We start from the raw sequence: 27,128 nt of genomic DNA, 5'->3' as shown, positions 1-27,128 counted from the left end.
AATAAAAAATGAATAAATAAATTTTTAAAAAGTATATAAAAATTCCTGTATAGATAACTAAAGAAAACTTAACAAGCTTTGGACAAAATTATTGGAAAACATTTCCAACAGGAAACAAAATGCTTACAACTGTGAAGCTCTTCCATGGAGCTGCGGCAGGGGTCTGTTTTCCTGGTGGGAAAAACACAAGTGAAAGATGCTTAAATAAATTAATAACAAATTCCTGTTGATTCCATTCTGAGAGTTGCTTTTCACCACTTTCAACACATCGGATTACTGAATTTCTGGAAACCAGGTAGGGTTCACTGGTGTGAATTCATTTGGGTGTCTCACAGTGGAGCCAGTTTCACCACTTGGGGGAAAGCAGAAAGACATGCAGGCTGTGCGTTCCAGCTGGCAGGATGTGGAGGAAAATGGGAAGAGAATGCTGGCAGGGAAATGGGAAGCCCTGCCAAATCTTCAGTTTCACTGTGAAAGCTCCATGTGCTTTCCATCGCACAGCAATATTTTCACACCTCTTGTGCCATTAATTAAGCTCTCTTTGTCCTCTGAATTAAAAGAAGGGACCCACATCATTCTATATTGAGTTCCATTTTTTAATGGAACAAGCATGGAATATCTTTGATATTAGATGGTTTCCCATTTTCATTTTGCACAGCAGAAGTGAATGAGGTGTGAAATACTGCATATATTTGACCTAACAATTGATCTTATCAGGGAATTGAACCTTTTGGGAATATTAATTCAGATCATCTATCTAAGACAAAATCATCAATTGCCTACTTTTACCTGTGGAATTTTATTCCGGGTTTTGAGCAGCTATTAACAGATTGTGACCTGAATCAATTAGTTCTGCAAGATGTAAAAATCACTGAGAATTTTCAGAAGCATAGCTTGGATATGTAGATATATAACAATTTAAGGCATTCCCAGTTTTGAGTTTTTAGTCATCATTTGAATAGGATACCTAATGAAAGAAATTATCATAAGGAGGATTAAGTTTAAATTTATTTTTTATTATTTTTTATTCCTGATAAATACTTCATATTGTTTGCATTTATTTTTCTTTTTATTCTGAAATAATTGTTTCATGTTTTTGTTTTTTTTTTATAAAAAGAGGTGAGAAAAGGTAAAGAAATTTCCCTGTTATCTGAAACTTAGCAGAATGATCTTCCAGAATAATATGCCAACCACAAATGAAGATAGTTCAGTCTGGAGTTTATTTTGATTGAACAGTCACATGTACTTGTCTCTGTGTGTAAGTTTTGGAGATGGGCTGTGTGTATATCACAATAGGAGTTTAATCTTGTACCAACACAATCCTGGCATAAGACTACCCCATAACCATCAGGCTCCAAGTGCTTACAGACACAACATGAGAATCCACATCCATATCCTCTGCTGATCAATAACCCTCCTCTACTCATTTACTTCAAAAATATTATCAAAATGGTGTCCTTCATTATACAAACATCCAGGTTGGCCTTTTCACATACTTTTCTTGCAATTATTTTTAATTAAGTATACAATAGCAAATCTCCATATATTGTTAGAATTACTTGAGTCACATTCTATTTATAAATTTCTGAGCCCAGAAAGCAAAGCTATTAGAGATAAAGAGTTTTGGCTTAGAGCATTTGTATACTGTTTCCCTGAAGACTAGTATACTCCTATACTAAAGTGAACATTTGAAATCTCCTGCAATGACTTATGCTATTTTCTTCTTCATAGATATTTATGTTTAGAGAACAAAGTGTCTAAACTAGACTTTTGAAAACAGAAGGAGGCTGAAAAGATGGCTTACCAGTTAAGGCATTTGTCTGATAAGCTTAAAGACCCAGGTTCGTTTCCCCAATATCCATGTAAGCCAGCTGCACAAGGTGGCTCATGTGTCTGGAGTGTGTTTACAGTGGCTGGAGGCCCTGACAAGCCCATTCTCTCTCTCTCTCTCCTCCCCCTCTCATAAATGAATAAAAAATATTTTTTTTTTAATATCAGATGTGGTTTGTGATCATGGCTAAAGCAAAATTATTGCTAGAACCAAAAGGGAAGAAAATGGCTATAGTGCCCAAAGAAGATGATGGATGCAGAGTTAAGCACAGTCAGTTGCTCTCCCAATTGCTTGATCTGCCCACCCTGCCAGTGCCTTTTCTCATGCCTTCTCTATTTCCATGTGGATGGCTTGAGTAACGCCAGCATCACGCACCATTAGACTTTACTACATTGGAGGGGAAGATAAAACTTATTCCCGATTATAAGTCTACATTTAAATTTCAGTGTTGGCTTTTTGTTGTTACAAACATCAAAAGGAATATGGGATAAGACAAGAAGTGGCATTTTCACAGTGATTCAGGTAGATAATATCCACTAAATTAGTTCCGTGGAGAATAAACATTCAGTCAGAAAATGAAGCAAGTCATCTAAGAAGAAACAAAACAAGGAAAAGGCTATCCATGTCTAAAATATTTGCCAGTTACCAAGGGCCAGCCCATATGTCTAAAATAAGAGGCAAAGACCATATCAGTTTTATTAAATGTCACTATTGCCCTGGATACTAGCATGGCGCCTAACCCGGAACATGTGCTAAAAATATTTGCCCAGTAAATCACACTGAGTTAATAATTATCTTCTCTTTATGATAGAGGAACAAAAGAAAATTGATCACTGGTGGTTCATCTGCCAGTTTTGCTTACTCACCACCCAGATTTACTTGAAATCTATAAAAAGCAATCAAATGGTTTGGGATTCTTCCTGAGTTATGATTATTTCAGGTGATGCAAAAAAGGCATAGAGTCTAGAAAACAGTGAAATAAACCATGCATTGATCTGTGCAGTTTACTATGATAACACGAGTCATTTGAGTGTAGGAAATTCTTTTTTTTTTAAATAATGATGTTATTTATTCATCTGTTTATGTATTTTTGGTGTGTATTCAGGGGTGTGTGTGTATGCACACTCATGTACACACATACACACTCACACACACACACACACACACTTTCAAATGCACATTGAGTTCAGAAAACATCTCTTGTGAGCTTCCTGGAAATTCTCCACCTTCTTTCTCACCATAGGTACACTGAGGTTACAGAAGCCTACCACAGCTTCTGGCATTGAGGTTGGGATCTGAACTCTGGTACTTGGAATTGTGTGGTGAGCACTTTATCCACTGAGTCAGCTCCCTCATATCAACAAAATTCACATGAGCACATGGGAGACATTTACATTAATCCCCAAAAGAGGTTTTTTTCCAATCTCCCTATCTTCCCTATACTTCAACTCCATACTAGGGGAGGACCTTAAAAGTTTTTTCAGACGAGTATTTTTCTTTCAAGTGCTTACTAATCATTCAGTTTTCTGTTAGGAAATTCTGATGTCAAGAAAGATGGCACATGTCTATAATCCCTGCATTCAAGGACATGAGGCAGGACGATCACAGGTTTTAGGTCTGCTAGTGCTTCATAGTGAGATATAGTTTCATATAAAATCCATCCATATTAGTGGTTAAAAACAGTCATTGATGTCTTGCTATACATGTTCCTATTCTAGGAATATAAAATATCACTTCCTGAGACTGAGTTTTAGAGCTATCCTTTCTTGTTATCCACTTTGGATTTATGAGCAAGGGTCAAGCATTCATTAACCACTTGTAACACTCTTTCTAAGTTGTTTAATGAGTTTACAGGTTTGCATAAGACCCTATGAGTGCCTTGTTAAAGGGAGGCTACTTACTGACATAGAGAACTTAATATACAGAAGGTAAATTTTATTATCAGATATGTTACAGAGGCTTGTTTTGAACAATCCCCCACAGATGCAATATCTTAAGTTATGCCTAAGAAGCTCCCGGTAAACATGATCACCATCACCACTGATCTTACGAGAACACGACCGCATCATTTTATGAGTCTGCTTCCTGGCATCATTAATTTTAATGGAACTTTGCATACAGAACTATTTCTCAGGTACTGTATAATGCATAGCCTGGACTATGAATCTTAAGTAATATAGCTAATATTATTCTTCACATAGGGATTAATAAAGAATTCTGACTGAGAATTTTATGGCATTAAACCCCCATCTCCACCATGACCAGTAGCTTTACTATTAACCCAAGCATAGTTTTCCTACCTCAAGAACATGTGTTCTTTTGACTTAAAAGTTTGGGGCTGGAAAGATGGCTTAGCATTTAAAGTGCTTGCCTGCGAAGTCAAAGGACCTTGGTTCGATTACCCAGGACCTATATAAGCCAGATGCACAAGGTAGTGCATGCATCTTGAGTTCATTTTCCATGACTGGAGGCCCTGACATGCCCATTCTCTCTTTCTCTCTTTCTCTCTTCCTCTCTCTCTCTCCCTCTTTCCCCCCCCTCCCCCCGTGCATGCGCTCACTCTCTGCCTCTTTCCCTGTCTCCTTCTAGCAAATAAATAAATTAATTAAAAAACAGAACGAAGTTTTCAGAGTTGTGGAATGACAAAAATTCACATCTAGGAGGTTACATATGAGTGTGGTTAGTCAGTCTGTGGTTGAAAAAAATATATCCAGTTAACATTAAAAGAGATTATTGACTTACTTCCCTATAAAAGCTAAAATGAATTTGCAATTTTTCTTCAGTAAATATTAGTTAAGGAGAGATAAGTTTATGGAAGGATATGAGAAAGAGTACCATTGGATTAATCATTAAAACATTCTCAAATGAGAGTTTTCTGACTAATCTGTATGTCTATAAGATATGACCTGCACTACACAGTGAGAATACTTACGGTATGCATCAGGCATTTGGGGGCTCAGTAAAATGTTAATATCCTATCTCTGCAGATGTGGGCTTACATTTAATTTAATGCTTCATGTTTAGCAAAGCACTGTACATTGGCTTTTGACCACATCTGTCAAGATTCTAGATGGGAAAATTGAAAGGTATTGGCTTTATTCATAAATAGTTTAGCACCTAGCAAATGCTTCATTTCCATTTCATCAAACTTGAAAAGAAGACACACTGGCCAGTTCAAACTCATCTTTTTTCTTTTTTTTTTTTTTATTTGGTATGCATTCTCCAAGAAATTCCCCCTTTTCACTGGACAGCAATATAGACAAATTAGTTCTCCTTATACCTCCAGTATGTCTGTGAATTTCTCAACATCTATGGAGGAGATGTGAACAGAGAAAAAATAATAAATTCAAAATGGAATAGATGAAATTTACATTTGCCTTGTACATTTGCTATGGCTATTTTTATTACAAATTCTCTACACATACCCCTGAGTGTATATAACTTCTATTTAATATTTAAAAGTCATTTTTAATGCTTTAAAGTGAAATTCCAACAAGGGAAAAAAATATATATACTCACTTACATTCATTCTTAGTGTCCAGCATGGAACCTTGACTGCACTATTAAAATGAGAAAATTTATGCTAAAGCAACCATTTATATTGTTCTCTTTGTATACTGCATGTTATGATATTGGTTTTAAATTTGCTTCTTTCTTTCAAATGCTTCCTAATGCCTACACCAGAAAAGTTCAAACACATATTATTTAGGATGGATTGTTTAAAATTGTAAAGGCAATCCTTCTGCTTTCCCTTTGCTAATTAATATCATCAATGTCTCATTATCAATATTAACTTAAGTATAAATAGTCACTTAATAAATATAAACCTTCTGTCTGAGTAGGAAGAAGTAGGAAGTAGCAGAGGCCAGTAAGCTAGAAAGGAGATATAAAGGGAATAGAAATGGAGGGAGGGGGGACTGAATAGGATGGTATTGTCTATATGTAAATAGAAGGACAAATTAACAGGGGTGAAAAGGCCTAAGTGGGGTCAGAGAAAGAGATTGAGTAAAGGAAAGGTGGAGGGATGGCTAATCAAAATCTAAGAGGATATAAATAAGTCATATGGAAGCTGACTTTTTCGGACAATGGAAGACACAGGAGCCATAGATTGCTACTAGAAAATTTTCAGTGCCAGGGATGAAACACTTTCCAGTGAGTTGTTGGCCATGGAGGCCCCTAATGCCCCCAGAACATTACAGGCCATTGCTGAGGCCCTTAGTTTCCCACCAGGAATAGATGGTAAGACCCTATGGCTGGAGATTCCACATACTTGTGTTGCAAGGTCACTGAGAAATCCTGCTGGAGCTGAGCTGAAAACCACCTTCTTGTAGAACAGCTGACAGAAAGCTGGAAGAAGCCATGCTGCATGCAATTTAATGGAAGAGAGAGAAATAACTAATGAAAATACTCAACAGTGGTCACTGCAAGCCTTATATTTTGCCAGCCAGGCCAAATGAATCAATGGGTGCAATATAGCACATCTGTTTTGGGGAAACCAACTGCCCTTAAATTTGACTGGAGTACCACTCCATGGGAGGGAATACATCCCTGACACTGAGAACCTACGACAGAGGTAATCATGAGCCCTAGGGGTGTAACGTTTGCTGCTGCCTGGCTAAATGTATATACTATGCTCATCAAACTGCCCATTAAGCACTTCTCTTAATGTTCATTCCCTTATATTTATGATACTCCCACTTTTGGTTAGAGAAGCTTCTCTTTTCAGATGGCAGTGACCTTGGGATGACAAAATGGCCTGGATATCCATGACCTTGTAGTGCCTGACACTACCTACACAAGACCATCATAATAGGAGGAAAAGATAATGACATTGAAATAAAAGAGAGACTGACTGAGAGGGGGAGGGGATATGATAGACAGTGGAGTCTCAAAGGGGAAATTGGGGGGAGGGAGGGAATTACCATGGAATATTGTTTACAATTATGAAAGTTGTTAGTAAAAAATTAAAATTAATTTTTTAAAAAATAATTAATTAATTAATTTTTAAAAAGAAGTAAAAAGCAATAAATCCAAAACTTTAAAAAAAATAAAATTAACCTTCAGTCCAGTCTTGCCCTTGGCATCTTTTGACACATTCCTTTGAATAATAGTTAAATACATTCTTGATATTTTTATTATTAATTTTTATGAGTTTTTAATTGCTTGTGAACAAGATTAGGTCTCCTCAATATATCCATCATTTTATTTTTTTTTTATCATCTTCACATATAGATTCTGAGTTTCTTCCTATTACTTGTTTTGGCTAATGCATCTGAGCTCTTTTGAAGGTCTTGAGCCACTTCAGACTATTTCATTAGACTGTATTAAAATAGGAACTGCACTAACTTTCTCATTACTATGATCAAATCCTTGACAAAAGTAACTTGAAGAAGGGTTTCTGTTGGTACATGAATGAATCTGTAGTCCATCATGGCAGGAAGAGCCTGAGATGATTGGTCACAGTGTAGACCTAGTCAGGGAGAAGAGAGAGATGGTTGTTGGTTGGTACACCACGCACTTGTTCTTTTCATTTTCTAGTATCACAGCCCATGGAATCATGTCATCTGTGTTCAGGGTGGGACTTTCTTCTTCAGTTAAACCTTTCCCACCACTATTTAGTGTTCTTATATCCTACACTGAAGGAGATGCCTAAGAGGGTACAAAATACCTTTTATGAGTAGAAAGATTCCTAGAAGTCTTTTAGGGCCACATAGTCTATTACCTTGAACTATTCATTAAATGTCTCTGACATCCTTAACCAATTAATCATCTCAAAATTATAAACATTTGCATTAGAAACATCTGTGATGTCCTTGATTTGAGTGTCAAAATTCATTGAGCTATCCATCAAGGTTTCAGTGTGACAAATTAACACATTTAAGTTTTTGTAGCAGAAGTCTACCATTTGAAGCAAACCAGTATATTTCAATATCATATGTAATTTGATACCAATCATTATACAGATTAAAAATGTAAGTGTCTGGATAGGAGAACAGAGGTCTCTAACTCTGAGCTTTGTTCTTGATCATATTGGAAGCAATACCATTAACATGGGAAAAATAAATACCAGAGAACACAGTGTATATACTGGCATTGATTAAGCATTCTCTATTCTTTCATTTTTCATTCCATATGTGCAATTAGCAGTTTTTATAGTGACAGCTACCTAACAAGATCCACAAACAATAAACATTCAAACAGCATTAATAATGCTTCATGGTATAATAAAGCATTTAAAAGGGGACCTTCTTCAAAGCAATAGACTCAATTCTCTAAAATAATTAAGTCAATCTCTGTTAAGTACATAATATACCATATTTTGTGTATTCAATAGCTGATTTATGTAGCATTTAATGATATGCTTATAGAAACTAAAATAATACTGTAGAAAATAATTTAAGAAATTATTTAAGAGCTCATTGCTATTAACTGATTACACTATTTTTATGAATGTTGTCTTACTACTGTAAGGCCTTACCTTGGTTCAGAATTACTCACTGCTGCTCTAAACTGCTTGGCTGATCCCAATATACATCCCTCTATCATTGAATTGTTGACTTTGAAAAATAAACATTGCAATATTATGATATTCTTGCTTAGTATATACATTTACTTTTAGCAGTGAGTTTTATATTTGATATGATCTCATCTTGCAGGGTATTATACTTTCACTTCATGTTAAATAGATAAATTTAATTTTTCTGGTAAGAAAATTAGAACAAAGACAAAGTTCCTTGGCTTTCTTTGAAAAAATCTCTCTCTCTTATATATATATATATATTTGACAGCTTGTCTTTTCATTTGACACTGGGTGTAGGGCATGTATTTGTATTGTAATCTGCAAGATTTACACAAATACCTTTTCTTGTTAGTTTCCTTGCACTTCCCTTGTGCACAATCAGTTTCTTTTCTCTTGATGCTTTCAACTTTCTTTGCCTTTGTAATTAAAAGCCTGACTGTAATATTTCTCAGTGTAGAGATCTATTTTCCAGGATCCTATTAGTATTATTTGGCTTCATGAATCTTATGTTCATACACTTCCTCATACAAGTAATTTACCTTGCAGTTAATTAAACATGTGATTTTTCCTAGCAACTGATTCTATTTAAAACTCAATTTTAGGGCTGGATAGATGGCTTGTGGGCAAAGGCACTCTCTTGCAAAGTGGATGGCCAGCAAAAATTTCCCAGAACCATGTAAAAGCAGACACACAAAAGTGGTGATAGGTCTGGAGTTAGTCTGCAGTGGCAGGAGTCCCTAGTGTGCCCATCTTCTCTCTGAAATAAATAAATAAATATTTTTGATGTAATGTCCTTATTCATAAAATGTGATTAATAATATACATATATAATAATTTAGGGTTGCTGTGCCCATAAAAAGTTTTCATGCAATTAATTGACTAGAAAATATTTCCCTTTTTCTTTTCTTTTCTTTCTTTTTTTCTTTTTCTTTTTATTTATGGACACACTCAGAATGTAAACATCACATTTTGGTACCATCTTTACCCTCATCCAATGGGAACCTCCTCATTGGGGATGCTGGTTATCCCTATAGGGATTGCGGGTTTTGTATTATGGGGGTAGCCTTAAGTTATGGGGAAGAGGCAATGTCTCTGTGCATCATGCTCCAGCTGTGGCTCTAACAACCTTTCTGTCCCTTCCTCCAAATTTATCTGAATCATGTTGGGTCCATTTTAGGTCTAGTTCAGTGAGTTGGGAGCCTCTGTGTCTCTGGATTTCTGATTTGGTAGGAGTTTAATATTCTTTGTGTCTATCTCCTTCACCCTTGTGCAGACATCAGGCTCACAAAAAAAGTAGCACTCTTGCTCATTTCCCCAATTACTCTATGGTTTCAGTTGGGTCCCTGGTGAAATGCACTGCACTGATTCTCGCTTCTGGTTCTGTGTCCATCTGATAAAAGACAAGCAGATTCTCCAATGAAAAGTGAAATCAGCACTGGTTAAATCGGATAACCATTGTTAGTTTAGGAGAATTTAATATGTGTAGGCTCTAGAAATTGGCTCTCTTCCAGATCCTAGCCATGTTATATATGAACAGCATATGGTATCTTCGGCAGCAGGGTCTTATCACTAACATTTGGTGAGTAATCAAGTGCTCTGGTAGAAGTCTCTCTTCTTTTGTGAAAACTTGTAGCCCTCTCTGATCAACAGCTCATTGTGAATATTAATTGCATCCTGGTACTGGGACTTATAGGACAGCACCAAGGGAAAAGAAGAAAGAAAAAAGATAGGTAATATAAAAGAGAGAGAAAGAGAGAGAGAGACAAACAGGAGAAAATGAAGGTTAGGCTTCATTTTAGCCTCTCCAGGGCCCTTTGATTCAGGTGTTCCCTCCAAGGTCCTGAAGAGGGTTCAACTTTTTTGTCTGTCTTCCAGGATATAGGATTTTATGGTACCAGTTCCATTTGGGATCAGTTTTGTGCATCCCTTATCCCCTCTGGCCCCACCCTCCTTATTGTCCAGTCCTCCAGATAGGTATTAGCTATATCAGCAACTCAGGCTGATCCAGGTTAAGAGCCACAGCTAAGGAGACCATGTGGCGATTGTCTTTCTGTGATTGGGTGAGTTTGCTGAGAATGATCTGTTCCTAGTTTGACCATGTTTCTACAAATGTCATTTTGTCTTTTTTTTTTCTAACTGCTGAGTACAATTCCATCATGTAAATATACCACATCTTGGTTATTCATTCATCTAATGATGGACATCTGGGTTGATTCCAGTTGTTAACTATTATGAATTGAGCAGCAATAGATGTGCTTGAATAAATATCTCTGAACTGAGGCATAAAACTTTTAGGGTAAATGCACAGAAACGGAATAACTAGGTTAGTTAGTAACTCTGTAGTCAACCTATTTAAGAGCTGCCATATTGTTTTTCATTGTAGTTGTACATCTTACATTCCTAGCAACAGTAAATTAGGGTTTTTATTTCTCCATGTCCTCACAAACATTTGTTTTCATTTTTTGTTGTTGTTGTTGTTTGCCAGCCTTACTGGGGTAATCTCATAGTTGTGAAATCTCAGAGTTGTTTTAATTTGCATTTCCCTGATGGTTAGGGCTGTTGAATAATTTTTTTTTTTTTTTTTTTGGTTTTTCGAGGTAGGGTCACACTTTAGCTCAGGCTGACCTGGAATTCACTATGGAGTCTCAGGGTGGCCTCGAACTCTTGGCGATCCTCCTACCTCTGCCTCCCGAGTGCTGGGATTAAAGGCGTGCGCCACCACGCCCGGCTTGAATAATTTCTTAAGTGTGTGTATGCCATTTGTATTTCTTCCTCTGAGATCTCCCTGTTCAGTTTTCTTCTGCATTTTGTGAGTGGTTTATTTGCTTTTTGTTTTCTATTATTTAGGTTTTTGAGTTCTTTATAAATTCTACAAATTAGGCCCCTGTCAGTTGTATAGCTGCCAAAATTTTTCTCCCATTCTGTGGGTAGTCTTATTGTCTCTGCTTATTGTATGTTTGTCTGTGAAAAAAAGTTTGCAGTTTCATGAGATCTCAATGCTTGAGTGATTATTTAAGTTCCTGAGTCACTTGGGTTTTGTTAAGAAAGTCCTTTCCCACTCTATTGTGGAAATTCCCTCCTTTCCCCCCACCCCCAGTATTAGCAGAATGTCTGGTCTTATATTGAGGTCTTTCATCCATTTGGACTTAATTTTTAGTTTTTTAAGGTGGGTTCTCACTCTGGCCCAGGCTGACCTGGAAATCACTATGTAGTCTCAGAGTGGTCTCAAACTCATGGCTATCCTCCTACCTTTGCCTCTCAAGTGCTGGTATTAAACACATGCACCACCACACCCAGCTTGGACTTGATTTTTGTGGATGGTGAGATGGTTATCCAGTTTGTCCAGCACCATTTATTGAAGATGCTGTCTTTTTCCTAGTCTACATTTTTAAGGCCTTTGTCAAATATCAAGTAGCTATAGTTACTTGACCTAAAGTATGGATCCTATTATCTGTTCCACTGATGTATAATCTGTTTTTTACATTAATACCATGCTGTTTTTGTTACTATGGCTTTGTAATATAGATTTAGATCAGGTATGGCAATATCTCCAGAGGTGTTTCTTTTGCTGAGGAAATACTTGGATATCTGAGGCCTGCTGCCATTCCATATGAATTTTGAGATCATTTTTTTCTACATCTGTGAAGAAATATACTGGGATTTTTATTGGTATTGCATTAAGTCTATATATTGCTTTTGGGAAGACTGCCATTTTCACAATGCTAATTCTGCCTATCCAGGTACATGGGAGGTCTATTTTCTCAAGTCTTCCTCAATTTCTTTCTTGAGTGTTTTTATGTTTTCTTTATATAAGTCTTTTACATCCTTTGTTAGTGTTATTCCAAGATTTTTTATTTTTGTTGCTATTGAAAATGGGACAGTGTCACTAATTTCTTTCTCTATATCTTTGTTCTTTGCATATAGAAAGGCTACTGAGTTTTGTGCATTGATTTGGTGTCCTGCCAATTTGCTGAAGGAATTAATCACCTTTAAGAGTTTTGAAATGGAGGTTCTTGGATCACTTATATATAGAATCATGTCATCTGTGAATAGGGTAACTTAATTTCTTCCTTTCCAATTTGCATCCCTTTTATTTCTTTCTCCTGTTTTATTGCTTGGGCTAGGACTTCTAGTACTGTGTTGGAAAGCAGAGATGCGCATGGTCACCCCTGTCTTGTTCCTGATCTCAATAGGAATTCCTTAAGTCTCTCCCCATTTAGTATTATCTGGGCTTTAGTTGCTTCATATATAACCTTTATTATGTTGAGATATAAACCATGGATGCCTATTCTCTCCAATGTTTTGATCATGCAGTTATGTCATATTTTGTCAAAGTCTTTTTCTGTATCTTTTTAAATGATTATGTGATTTTCATGTTTGTACTTACTCATATAGTATTACATTGACAGATTCCCATATGGTGAATCAACACTGTGTACCTGGGATAAAACTTATTTGATCAAGGTGGATAATGCTTTTGATGTGTTGTTGAATTCAGTTTGGGGGGATTTTGCTCAGAATCTTTGTATCTAATTTCGGTAGGGAAATTGACTGGCCTACAGTTTTCTTGTGGCATCTTTGCCTGGTTTTGGTATTAGGGTGATACTAGCTTCAAAGAAGAAGTTGGAGAGCTTTCCCTGTTCACCATTTGTGTGGCCCAGTTTGGGAAAAAAAAAAATTGGTTTAAGTTCTTCCATGAAGATTTGATAGAATTCAGCTGAAAAGCCATCTGGTCCTGGACTTTTCTTTTTGGGGAGGATTTTTATTACCTTTTCAATCTTGATGGGTGTGATAGGTTTGTTTAGGAGATTAATCTGGTCTGAATTTAGTTTTTGTAGGCATGTGCCCAGGACTTGTATCCATTCCCTCCAGAGCCTCCAATATTTGTGGAGGACAGGTTTTTGAAATAAGTCCTTATGATTCTTCCAATTAGATCTTCCCCTTTTCATTCCTAATTTTATTAATTTGAAGTACCTCTTTTTATTTTTGCTTGATCGAATTGGCAAGGGTTTTTCAACCTTATTCTTTACTTTATTGACAACTTCTATACTTCAAGACAATAGACCATGATATTTCCCTTCCATTCATCATTTACCCCTTCACAACTCCACTTTCTGTCATATCCCTTCCCTCTCTCTGTTAGTCTCTCTTTTATTTTGAGGTCATCATCTTTTTTTCCTATTAGGAAGGTCTTGTGAAGGTATTGCTAGGCATTCTGACATCATGGATATTGAGGCCAATTTTTGTCTAGGCAGTTACATTGTAAAGAGTGTTGTCCTTCCTTTGGCTCTTACATTCTTTCCACCACCTCTTCCTCAGTGGACCTTTGAGCCTTGGAGTGTGTGATAGAGATGTTTGCATGATGAGTACTCCTCTGTTATTTATTTTCAGTCCTGTGTTGAGTTTTGGTCTTCCAAGTGGTCACCACCATCTGAAAAGAAAAGCTTCACTAAACAGAAGTGAGAGCATAATAATATATGAATATGAACATTAAGTGTAGTGCTATCAGAGGATTTTTGGTGGTAATAACATGTGCATTTATCCAGACAAAATTGGGCTTTATACCCCTAAGGCCCAGGACCTCCCGTGCCATAGGCTTTTCTTAGGTTTTCAGCACCAGACATGTATTCCCTCCCATAGAATGGGCATCTACTCCATTTAGAGAGCAGTCGGTTTCCCTCATAGAAGACATGACACTATTTTTCTTTATTTTTATTTTTTATTTGTTTATTTTATTGACAGCTTCCATAATTGCAAACAATCTCCTGTGGTAATTCCCTCCCTCCCTCAACTTTTCCCTTTGAAACTCCACTATCCATCATATCCCCTCCCCCTCTCAATCAGTTTCTCTTTTATTTTGATGATAGTGTCAGGCACTGTGAGGTCATGGATATCCAGGCCAATTTGTGTCTAGAGGAGCACATTTTATGGAGTCTTACCCTTCCTTTGGCTCTTACAATCTTTCTGCCACTTCTTCCACAATGGACCCTGATCCATGGAAGGTGTGATAGAGACCTTTCAGTGCTCAGCACTCCTCTGTCACTTCTCAGCACTATGGTGCCTTCTGAGCCATCCCAAGGTCACTGCCATCTGAAAAAAGTGAGAGTAGCATTAATATATGGGCATGAACATTAAGAGAAGTACTTACTAGCAGTTTGGTGAGCATAGTATACACATTAAGCTAGACAGCAGCAGATGTTACACCCTAGGGCTCATGAGTACCCCTGTTGTAGGTTTTCAGTATCAGAGATGTATTCCCTCCCATGGACTGGGCCTCCAGTCAAATTAGGGAGTTTTGTTGTTTTTTGTTTTGTTTTGTTTTGTTTTGTGTTTTTTTTTTCCCCCATAACAGACATGCCACCATTGCACTCTTTGGCTCATTTGGCCTGGCTGGCCAAATATAAGGCTTGTGGTGTCCATTGTTGGGTATCTTCATTGGTGATATATCTCTCCCATTCAACTGCATGTAGTGTGGCTTTTTCCAGCTTTCTGTCAGCTGGTCTACATGGTTGGGTTTTCAGCTCAGTTTCAGAAGGATTTCTCAATGACCTTGCAGCCCAAGTATGTGGAATCTTCAGCAGTAGGGTCTTACTATCTATTCCTGGTGGGAAACCGAGGGCCTCAGCAATGGCTTGTAATGTTTGGGAAGCATCAAGGACCACCCTGGCCAACAACTCCCTGGAAGGTATCCCATTCCGGCCACTGAAAATTTTCTAGTAACAATCTATGGCTCCTGTGTGTTCCATTGTCCAAAAAAGTAGGTTTCATATAACTTATTTATATCCTCTTAGTTTTTGATTAGCCCTCCTCTACCTTTCCTTTACTCAATCTCCTCCCCTGACCTCACTTAGGCATTTTCACCCCCATTAATCTGTTCTTCTACTTACATATATACAATACCATACTATAGAATTCCCCTTCCCTCCATTTATATTACTTTTATATCTCCTTTCTAGCTTGCTGGCCTAGGACTGGAGAAATGGCTTAGCGGTTAAGGCATTAACCTGTAAAGCCAAAGGAACCAGCTTTGATTCCCCAGGATGCACAAAGACATGCATCTGTAGTACTTTTGGAGTGGCTATATGCCCTCATATGTCCATTTTCTCTCTGTCTCTCTTCTTTCTCTCTGTGCTTACAAATAAATGTCCTCTGTTTTCACCACTAATGAGTTCTGTCTCCCATAGGGATGCATGCAGTGCAGCTTTTACCAGCTTACAGTTGGCTAGACTATAGGGAGAATGTTTTCAGTTCAGAACCAGCTTTCATATGCCTTATTCTGAATATCTTGAATTTTTATTGACCCTGCCCCCAAACTTTTCTTACTCAATCTCTCTCTGGCCTCACTTAGGCCATTCCACTCCCTGTAATCTGTTCGTCAATTTACATATATGCAATACCATATCCTTCAGTCCTTCCTTCTCCCCCCTCTTCTCTTATAGCCTTTTCTATATCTTACTGGCCTCTGATATCAATTTTTTGTTTCCAACTCATACACAAGCCTAAACATTTGTAGCCAGGATCCACATATGAAAAAGAACATGTGACATTTGGCTTTTCTGGGCCTGAGTTACCTCACTTGGTATAATCATTTCCAGATCCATTCATTTCCCATAAAATTACATAATTTCATTTTTCTTTACCACTGAATAGATCTCCATTGTGTAGTTGTACCACATCTTTATTACCCATTCATATGTTCAGGGACATCAACACTGCTTCCATTCCCTAGCTATTGTGAATAGAGCATCAGCAAACATGGCTGTGCAAGTATCTCCAAGGAAGTGAGAAGAATTTTTAGGATATATGCCTACAACTGCTGTAGCTGGATCACATGGTAAACCTACTTTTAGGTGTCTCAAGAACCTCCACACTGATTTCCCCAATGGCCTTAACAGATTAAATTTCCACCAAAAATGTAGAAGGTTTTCTCTTTTTCCTTATCCTCACCAACATTTATTGTTACTTGTTTTCTTGATTGAGAGCCATTCTGACAGGAGTGAAATGGAATTTAATTTGCATTTTGCTGGTTGCTAAGAATGTAGAAGATGCTCATATACCATGTGTATTTCTTCTGATGAGAACTCTTTATTTAATTCCATAGCCCATATTTTAATTGGGTTGATTGATTTCTTATTGTTCTCATTTTTTTTTTGAGTTCTTTGTATATTCTAGATATTAATCCTATGTCTAATGTATAGCTGGCAAAGATTTTCTCCCAATCTGTAGGGTTTCTCTTTGCTATATTCACAGTATCCTTTGCTGTACAAAAGCTTTGTAATTTTATGAAATCTCAGTGGTTGCTTAGTGGCTTTATTTCCTGAACAATTAGGGTTATATTCAGAAAGTCATTACCTATGCCAATATGTTGAAGGGTTTCCCTACCTTTTCCTCTAGATGTTTTAGAATTTCAGGTCTCATATTAATGTTCCTGATAAATTTTTGTTTATGTAGAAAGACAAAGATCTATTTTCATCTTTCTACATATAGATATCTAGTTTTCCCAGCACCACTGTTGAAGAGGCTGACTTTCCTCTAATGAATATTGTTATCAAAACTCACATGGTTGTAGCTTCCTGGGTTAACATCTGGTTCCCCTATTCTGTTTCATTGATCTGCATGCCTGTCTTTGTGCCAGTACCATGCTGTTTTTGTTACTATGGCTGTGTAATATAGCTTAAAATCAGATATGGTGATACCACCAGCTTTATTTTTGTTGCTCAAAATTGTTTTGGCTCTTTGAGGTTTCTTTGTGCTTACAAATAAATTTTAGGATTTTTTTTCCTATTTCTATGAAGAATGCCCTTGAAGTTTTATTGGGTATTGCATTAAATGTGTAGATTGCTTTTGGTAAGATTGACATTTTCACAATACTGATTCTTCCAATCTAAGAACATGGGATATCTTTCCATTTCCTGTTTTTTCCTGCTATTTCTCACTTGCATGTTTTAAAGTTTTCAATGTAGAGATCCTTCACTTCCTTGGTTAGGCTTACTCCAAGATACTTTATTATTGTTTTTTGAGACAATTGTGAATGGGAGAGATTCCATGATTTCATTCTATACATGTTTGTAGTTAGTATATAGGAAAGCCCTTGATGTCTGGGTGTTTACTTTGTATCCTTCTATGTTGCTAAAAGTGTTTGTCAGCTCTAACAGTTTGCTGGCAGAGTCCCTAGGGTCCTTTATATATAGAATCATATCATGTGAAAATAATGATAGTTTTATCTCTTCCTTTCCAATTTGTTTTCCTTTTTATGAGTTTTTCTTGCCAATTGCTATAGCTAGGACTTCTAGTACTAAACTACATAAAAGTGTGGACAGTGGACATCCATGTCTTGTTCCTGAATTTAGTGGGAAAGCTTCAAGTTTTTCACCATTTAGTATTATATTGGCTGTAGGTTTGGCATAAATGGCCTTTGTTATCTTGAGATTTGTTCCTTCTATTACCAGTTTCTGTAGAACTTTTACCATGAAAGATGTTAGGTTTTGTCAAAAGACTTTTCTCCATCTATTGAGATGATCATATGATTTTTGTCCTTCAGTCCATTTATAAAATTGATTTTTGTATGTTGAACCATCCCTGCATCTCTGGGATAAAGCCTCCTTGGTTGGGGTAAATAATCTTTCTGATATGTTCATGTAGTCTGTTTGCTAATATTTTGTTGAGAAATTTTGCATCTATTCTCATGAGGGAGATTGGTCTGTAATTTTCTTTTCTTTTTTTTTTTTTCTATCTTTATCTGGTTTTTGTTTCAGTATGATACTGGCTTTGTAAAAGAGTTCAGTAGAATTCTTACGTTTTCTACATTTTAGAAAAGTTTGAGAAGCGGTGGTGTTGTTCTTCCATGATGGTCTGGTAAAATTCACCAGTGAATACATCTGGGCCTGGACTTTTTTTAGTTGGGAGATGTTATATAACGTTTGGCTCTCCATACTTGTAATAAATGTATTGAATTGGTTTATCTCATTTTGATTTAATTTTGATAAGTCATATGAGCCAAGGAAATCATCCATTTTTTCATATTTGTGTACTTAGAGGTTTGTGTCTTCTTAAAGTATGCCCTTATGATTTTCTAAATTTCTTTGGTACCTGTTGTAATGGTGCCTTTTTCATCTCTAATGTTATTAATTTTTGTCTCTTCTCTCTTTCTTCTTGTCAGGTTTCTAAGGGTTTATAAATCTTGTTTATCCTTTCAAAGAACCAACTCTTTGTTTCTCTGATTATTTGGATTGCATTTTTTGGTTTCTATTTCAGAATTAAATTAACTTAAATTTATACCCTAAGCTTTATTATTTCTTCCCATCTACTGATGTTTGATTTGCCTTATTCTTCTTTTTCCAAGTCCTTAAGGTGAAACATTAAATTGTTTCCTTGTGAACCCTCTTATTTCCTAATAGAGGCACTTAGAGTTATAAATTTCTTTGTTAGGACTGCCTTCAATGTGTCCCAGAGGTTTAGGGTATGTTTAGTTCTCATCATCATTTGATTCTATGAATTTATTAATTTCCATTTTGATATCTTCAATGATTCATTCACCATTCAGTAGTTTACTCTTTAGTATACATGAATTTCTGTATGCTCTGTAGTTTTTCTTCTTGCTGAGTTATAGTTTAATCCCATTGTGTTCAGATAGAGTACAGGGGATTATTTCAATTTTCCTGTATTTGTTAAGATTTGTTTTCCCTTCTGCATGAAGGATTCCTTCAAGTATTTTCTGTAGAGCTGACTTTGTTGTCATAAATTCCTTTAGCCTATTTTTTTTGTGGAATGTCCTTCTTTCTCCATCAATTTGGATAGAAAGATTTGAAGAATAAAGTGATCTTGGTTGGCAGTTATTATATTTCAGAACTTGGATATATCATTCCAAGCTCTTTTGGCTTTTAAAGTTTGTGCTGAGCAATTTGCTGTTATTCTGAAGGGCTTTGTATGTGACTTGTTTGTTTTCTTTGTTTTCTTCTTTGAATCCTTTGATTTATTCTTTGATTTTTTTTAGTATAAATAAAATCTTTTTTTTTTTTTCTAAATCTTTGTCAGGCATTTTATCTAAAAGAGTCTAATTAGGGTCATTTCTGGTGGATTTATATTTTTTTATTGGATTGTATTGTCTTGATGCATTATGTATCTTGTATTATAATGTTGTGATTTTTGCATCCTGAGTTGATTTGATGCTTTGGTTTTCTAATAATCTGTGGTGTTTTTAGACTTGGAAGTCCAACTTTATGCACCTTCAGAGTATCAGTTTAAGGTGGAGCTGTTGTACTCCAATCCATCCACAGAAGTAATCCAAAATGTTGAGTTTGCCTGCTGTTCAAGTATTTTAGTGGGCTTGAAATTACTGGCAATTTCTAAAATTCAAATGAACAATATACACAATCAATAAAAACAAGCACAGAGTATGCAGGTGTGGGGATTGAAACAAACAGAAAACTTTACAAAGCCACAATCCCTAAGGGTGTGTGTTGTTCTCTACCCTTAACCTTGTCAGCTGAGAGGTTGAGATTTCTGCTCTGAAATGAATTCCATCTAGTTCAGTCTGGTTCTGAATCAGACCCTGTCCCCAATAATGACAGAAGAAAAAGACAAAAGCCCTAAGAGTCTGAAAGCATTAGATTCAACAATAGTAAACCCTCAAATACAGCTTATTGGAAATGGTAAATGCGACAAAGAATATGTAATCCATAACCTGACATGACGTGGAAAGAGAGATTGGCACTTCCCATGAAGGCCTATGTACCTGCTTTATTTTTCAGTCAGCCTCATTACCTTTGGGATTGGCTTCAAATCTCCCTAGTGCCCACCTCAATCCCTTCATGTTGTGCTGTGAATCTGGTGCTCTGATCATCTGTGCTGTATGCCCTGCTGCTGCTGACAGCTGAATGTTTTCTCAGGAGGGTCATAGTTCTGTAAATTGGAGGATGGGAGGGTACAGGGAGTCTGGAGTTGAAGTGGAACTGCTCAGCTCCTCATCCTGACTGTGTCCACCTGTCTCCCCTTCAGATTTCTTGACTTTGCAAGGAGGCTGATGAGATTGGGAAATCCCCTTGTTTGGTCTATTTACCTGCAGCTGAGCACTGAGTAGGTGCTTAGATCTGTGTGAGTCCCATGGCTCTGGTCAGCAAGCTCCTTGGCAGTATTCTGGTTGATTTCCTCCTTTATGATTGATCTTAGTGTCTCCTGCATCTCTATTGTGGCAGAAACAAACAAACAAACAAAAACTATATGCCTTCACTTTTCAGATGAAGATTTTATTTTGCTGGGGTTTTGCTCAAATGCCTCCCTAGGGTAGATTAGTGTGACTCCTATGTGGTCATCTTACCCAGAAGTCCCCTGTACCTTGTTTAGTTTTTCAAAGAACCAGCTCTTTGTTTCAACAATTTTATTAATTGTTTTCTTAGTTTCCAATTCATTAATTGTTCTGATTTTGATTATTTCCTTCCATCCAGAGCTTTTTGGATTGGAATTTTCTTGTTTTCTCAATGCTTTTAGGTTGGTTGGTTAGGGTGATTTGGGATCTCTTTGTCATTTAGTGCTGTGAATTTTCCCCTAAGGACTGCCTTAATTGTGTCCCATAAGTGTTGGTACAATGTGTTCTCATTATTCTTCAATTCTAGAAGTTTTGCAATTTCATTTTCATCCACTCCCCATTTTAGTGTTTAAAAGTGTATTTTTCATTCTCCAGGAGCTGATGGAGTCCCTGGTACATCTCTTGTTGATTTTTGGCAATACAACATTATGGTCTGATATCATGCAGAAAATTATGTCTATTTTCCTAAATATATGGAGGCAGGATTTATGGAGGACCAGTATATGATCTATTTTAGCAAAGGTTCCATGGGCTTCTGAGAAGAATGTGTATTCTGTAGATTTTGAGTAGAATGTTCTGTAAATGTCCATTAGGTCTAATTGATCTATGGTGTTGTTGAGCTCTCTTACTTCCTTGTTGATTTTATGATTGGATGATCTATCTATCTAACGTATTCAAAATTTTTGGACTCATAAACTGCTTCTTCTGTTTTCCAGTTCTGAAGCTCTGTCTTCCATATGATTTGTATTTTCTATTGCCTTTTTATGCATAGTATCAATCCCTCTGTCAAGTTCCCTTTGCGCATCATGTTCTGATTTTCTTTTTTTTAATTTTTTTGTTCATTTTTATTTATTTATTTGTGAGTGACAGAGAGAGAAAGAGGCAGATAGAGAGAGAGAGAGAGTGAGAATGGGCACGCCAGGGCTTCCAGCCACTGCAAATGAACTCCAGACACGTGCGCCCCCTGTGCATCTGGCTAACATAGATCCTGGAGAATCAAGCCTCGAACCGGGGTCCTTAGGCTTCACAGGCAAGTGCTTAACCGCTAAGCCATCTCTCCAGCCCATGTTCTGATTTTCTTAATGTTTCTTGGAATTCATCCTTGTATTTATTTATGTCTTTATTGAGTTTAGCCATCTGAGTTTAGAGGTCCTAGTTTTTGTTGTTGTTGTTGTTTGTTTTTCTTTCTCTTTCTCTTTCTCTCACTCCTTCAGATCACTTTACTGTCTTTGGAAGACTTGCTTTTTTATTTTTTTCTGTTAGATCTAATCTAGCTAGGAAAGCAATCACAAATTTGTTAGACCTTTGTTGATTTTCTACAACTTCTGGTAATTGTTTGGCCATGGGTGCATAGCTGTGTCTTCATTTTGGGGTTCTGATTCTGTCCTTTTCTCTAGGTTTTGATTAGGGACTTCCATTGTGGGACTGAGCAACCTTATTGGACTTACTTCATTTTATTTTTTATGTTATTGCTTTTGCATTGTGGTCTACCCATCTCAGTGTGGGAATCTTTCAGGAGGAAGCTGTAGTTTACCCTTCAGTGTCTTCAGTGATTAATCCCTTTTTATCTTTGACTACTTTAGACATCTGATGGCAAAGGGGCCTGTCTTCTCAAGAGTCCATGTAGCTCTGGTGGGAACCCAAAGACCTGGTGGAGGGGCTCATTGGTCAGTGGGTTGGGGTATGGGACTGCATGGCCTGGTGGTCCAATTGGGCAGGGGTTGTGAGAATGGGACAATGTGGTCTGGTGTTGCAGTTGGGTGGGGGAGGGGTAAGGTTGGGACTGCACAGTCCTGTGACATGGGCCAGGGGATGGGATTGCAGAAAAGCAGGAGGGGGATAGGACTGCAAGGTCCAGTGACACAATAAAGTAGTAGGGTGGTGGTAATGCTGTGGGGTCCACTGGTGTGATGAAGCTGGAAGGGGATGGGACTGTGGGGTCTGGTGATGCAGCAACAGGGCGGTGGATAGAATGGGGTGGGCTGGTGACTCTGCTGGGCAGTAGGATTGGACAGTGTTCTGGGTTGTGGGGAAAGGGAGGAAATCCATGCTTGGAAGAGAGGGAGGAATGTGAGGTGGCTGGCCTGGATCCATGGAGCCTGCAAGTAATGCTGGAGTGAACCTATTCTGCAGCATAGTGGCTGGCATGGAGACTGGGATGGTTGTTTGAGGGTTTGCAGTACTGATAGGATACCAGAAAGCATGGGAATCAGCTGATTTCCTACTTTATTCCTCTATGCCCTCACATTGGAGGTCTGCTAGTACCTGCAGACCCTAAAGCCCCACCAATCTTGCCTTTCCTTCCCCACTAGGTGATGTTTGTTTAGGCAGATACCATCTTGACTGGAAGTAAGTCAAAATTTCCCATTCTTGAGCTCATTTTCAACACTGTTTGAAATTCTACTTATCACTTTTATCATTTGTCTTTTGACATATACACAATTTTATTTATGTTGTCATATATACAAATCTATATGTATAATAATTAGTTTTTCCAAATACCTAGTTTGTAAGTAATGTGAACAATCGTTTCATGTTTAAATGAATAAAATATCAGTTATATAATGAGTCTCTATCTAGTGTTAAGTTGCAGCCTACAAAATGGGCTGCAAATCCTGTGACCCTATTTCCATATGATTCTCTTGCACTAAATAGATCAGTTATCTCAGATTCTAAGCTGAACATTTGTTACACTATGTATAGTTTGCTATTTTTGCTGTCTAAATCTTGGTCATTTTTTAATAGCTTTTAAAAATGCTTTTTGTTAGTGTTAAGCTTCTCTCTTTCTTTGGTGAATGGCTACAGAATCCAGGTACAGTTGCTTAATGAAGGGGAGCTAGAAGAAAGGTATTAGCATCAATAAGTAAATTTCTAATAATATTATTCAAGCATTAACTGTGAGACAGTAGTAATACACTTGTGTTTGTTGATCTTAAGTCTATTCTGAAGCCTCAAGATGCCACAACTTAGAACATAACAATATTTTAATATTAGAAAATGCAGAATAAATATTATTCCATCTATATATGTGAGTATACAACAAAAATCATTCTGCATTATGATCTAAATACAGTTCATTATGAGAGTCTTTACTTGTCGATAAAATGTCATTATAGTTACTATAGGAACAGAAAGGCTTTGTGAAGTCATGAAACTACTTCTAAGGAGTTGAGCTTAAAACCAACAGCATAGAGCCTGCTATCATATATGGACTTGGTCAGTATATTTTGAATAAATAAATTAATACATTATATGCTCATAGCTATTCATTAATTAACTAAATATGACTGAAATACTATGATGAATTAACTCATAAACTGAAAATAGTTCCAAATACCATTAGCCTTGTTATATGTGTGACTAATTTAATTGAAGAGGCATAACACAAACACAGATGCATTCTTTCATAAAACACATGTTTTAACCTTTAGATCAATCCATATATATTTATTATACTTCATTTCTGCAATGCGCAAACTTACCATTGGATCACTCATGTACTCACACATCAATTCACCCATCATCTTCTCTTGAATACTCATAATTCACCATTTTATATCACATCCATAAAACACATTGATTAGTACAGATGGAAATGGGCATTATTCCAATTTAAGTTCACAGACCTATGGGAGAAGCATCTTTTGATAAAATTGTCACACATATATATGTCAAGTTACAATACTAATTGCTTTAAGTGTGGTATTCAGAATTCTCTGAGATTAATAAGATAGCATTCTAACATTATATGCATGTTCATGGATTTCTCTATGAGAGGATAAATAAACTCCTTCAATAAGAACAGTAAAATAGAGGTTTATGGGAAGAAACACTAATGGATATTCCCTATTTTATGAACTATTATCAGAAAAGAGGGAGAGAGGGTATGAACGTAAAATCATGGACAAGGAACACAGTGGATAGAGACTCACAAGGCAACTAAACATTTCATCCTCACCTTTGGTGAAATAACAATTCACTAAAAGTAAGTAATGAAATGAACTGATCAAACTCTTGCTTCAAAAAGAAAACCATGGCTGATAGTCCCCACCCCAAGATATAAAACTACTTAGAAGAAACTAATTAATGTTTAGGATCTCTCTTTGTGTATAATTATCTGTGATTTCCTTTTTGCCCAACAGAGGAGGAATTGAGAATTACCTTTATTGATGCTTTAATCACTGGAGAACCGTTCCACTTGATCAATGCTCAGAGTTCTTTCAAAGCTATCTACAGTAGCAAGAAACTCCCCAAGGGTAATTTCTGTATTCTGGGAAAAATTCATAATAATTAAGAAAAATTCAAATGTAGGGTTCATTTACCAACACTGAAAGGGTGTTTTAAAAATACTTTAGCCACCATGAAGTTAACAATGGAATCATTAATTGAATTACCTAATTGTAAAATTTAGAAATCAATTACAAAAATAATTAAAGTAATGAGTATCAACATTAGAAGAGAGTAAAAAGAGAACAATTGCTTGAACTGGCAATTGTCCCTGGACACACTTAATAATTTCAAACACTTAAATGCATTATTGGCTCCAAAATAGCCCCTTGTAGAGAACACAGAGGAGAAGATATCCATTCTCCAGATAGCATACTGAATAGATCTCCAGAAATAAGCTATGTGTATTGTTATAAAATATATTAAAGTTGAAATATATAGATATAATTATTACTCAATAACATAAAATTTGTTTTCGAACAAATATGAAAACATTCCTGGTCTTTAGTCCATAAACTAAATCCTCAATTGAGAGGCTGGGAGATGGCTTAGAGGATAAAGAACTTAGGGCATGAATATGTGAGATCAGATCCCAGAACCCACTTAATGTTGGATGATGAAGCATGAGTATCTTTAAAGAGGGCATATCTATGACAAGGAAATAAGCAGAGAGAGGAGATTCACCCAGTGGCTCTTTGGCCAGGTAGCCTGGAAAATGCAATGGTGAACAATGAGAGGCCCGCACCTCAAGCAAGGTGTTAGGTGAGGACCAACACCCAAAGTTGTCCTCGTACGTGTGCAACATGAGCACGGTGGCACATGCAAGTCCACACCACACACACACACACACACACACACACACACACACAAGAAAAAAAGAATCTGCTGATGGGATTAGCCTGAGGGCTAGAGAGATGACTTAGCAGCAGAAATTCAGATAATTTTGTTTATATGAATCAAGATAGGTACACTATATATTGAACATATGAAGAAGTGTGATGGCATGTGGCTTAATCTCAACCACAGTAGGTTCAGTTCCTGCTCAGCAAAACGTTATGTGAAGTGTGTTTTTATATATATTTAAATAAATTGTTAATTCATCCCAAAATTTAATGCTCATCTGATTTTTAATTGAATGTAAAAGTTTATATACAAAGACTGGCTCTGAGCATCATTGTTATTAGTTTGTTGGGCCCATCCCAGTACTCATGAGAACAACATATACTTTGATAGCATAATTTTTATCACTCAATCTGTAATTCATTTTGTAAGATAGTCCCTTGATGACTGTAAGTTTTCTTTTAATTTCTGATAATGTCTTATTTTCCTTCCTTTTGGCCTTCTAGCCAGTGTCTATTTTATTTTATTTATTCATTTGAGAGAGGTACAGAATGAAGGAAAGAGAGGGAGTGAGAGAGAGAGAAAGAGAAAATGGGAGTGACAGGTCTCTAGCCAGTACAAAAGTGCACCAGATATGTGTGGCATCCTGTGCATCTCCAGGCAGTGTCTTTAAAAGTGCCCTTACTAATTCTGACCCACAATTCATGAGCATAGTCATTTTTCCATCTACTATATAAATCCTTTATCCAGGTTTGGTAATGACTATTTTTTTTATATATTTTATTGTAATCAAATTGTATTCCACTTCCAAATTTGATAAGGACTGAACTGGTATACATAACTATAATAACAGATAGAAAGGCGAACAGATATGTGAAGAGAATGTCTGATGCTCATCTATTTCTATAAATGCCTCCAAGCATGATATATTCTAGTAAGCACAGAGCATGTAAATATATATGATGTGTTGGTAGCCCTTGTCATTTCAGCTGTTTAGCTCTCTTAAACTTTTCTCTCTCAAACTTCTCTCTCTCTCTCTCTCTCTCTCTCTCTCTTTCTCTTTTTGCCTATCTCTCTCTCTCTCTCTTATAGATATATATATGTATGTATACACACATACATATTGTTTAAATATAGTTATTTATAAACATATATGTTTAAATATATATTTAGCTATATATAAATATATATATATGTATATGTCTAAATATATATTTAATTGTTTGCGTGTATACACACATGCACACAACTTTCATTACAATCTACTCCTAAAACTTCATAAATGTCATTGTGATTTGACATAGCTGTTTGCACTTACCACTACAATTTTCAACTTTTCTTTTGTAGTTTTTCAAAGTAGGGTTTCACTTCAGCCCAGGCTGACTTGGGATTCACTATGTCATCTC

At 36.6% G+C, this 27,128-nt stretch overlaps 1 pseudogene; it reads right to left on the bottom strand.

The window, feature by feature from the left end:
• The window catches only part of LOC101598800, a 29,637-nt pseudogene extending 5,440 nt beyond the window's left edge, over positions 1-24,197 (bottom strand).
• Positions 24,198-27,128: the final 2,931 nt, after the last annotated feature.

The sequence above is a fragment of the Jaculus jaculus genome, chromosome 1 (genome assembly GCF_020740685.1).
Source record: "Jaculus jaculus isolate mJacJac1 chromosome 1, mJacJac1.mat.Y.cur, whole genome shotgun sequence".
Taxonomy (NCBI): domain Eukaryota; kingdom Metazoa; phylum Chordata; class Mammalia; order Rodentia; family Dipodidae; genus Jaculus; species Jaculus jaculus.
Note: the sequence above shows the minus strand (reverse complement) of the source record. Positions and strands in the feature narration are given on the sequence as shown.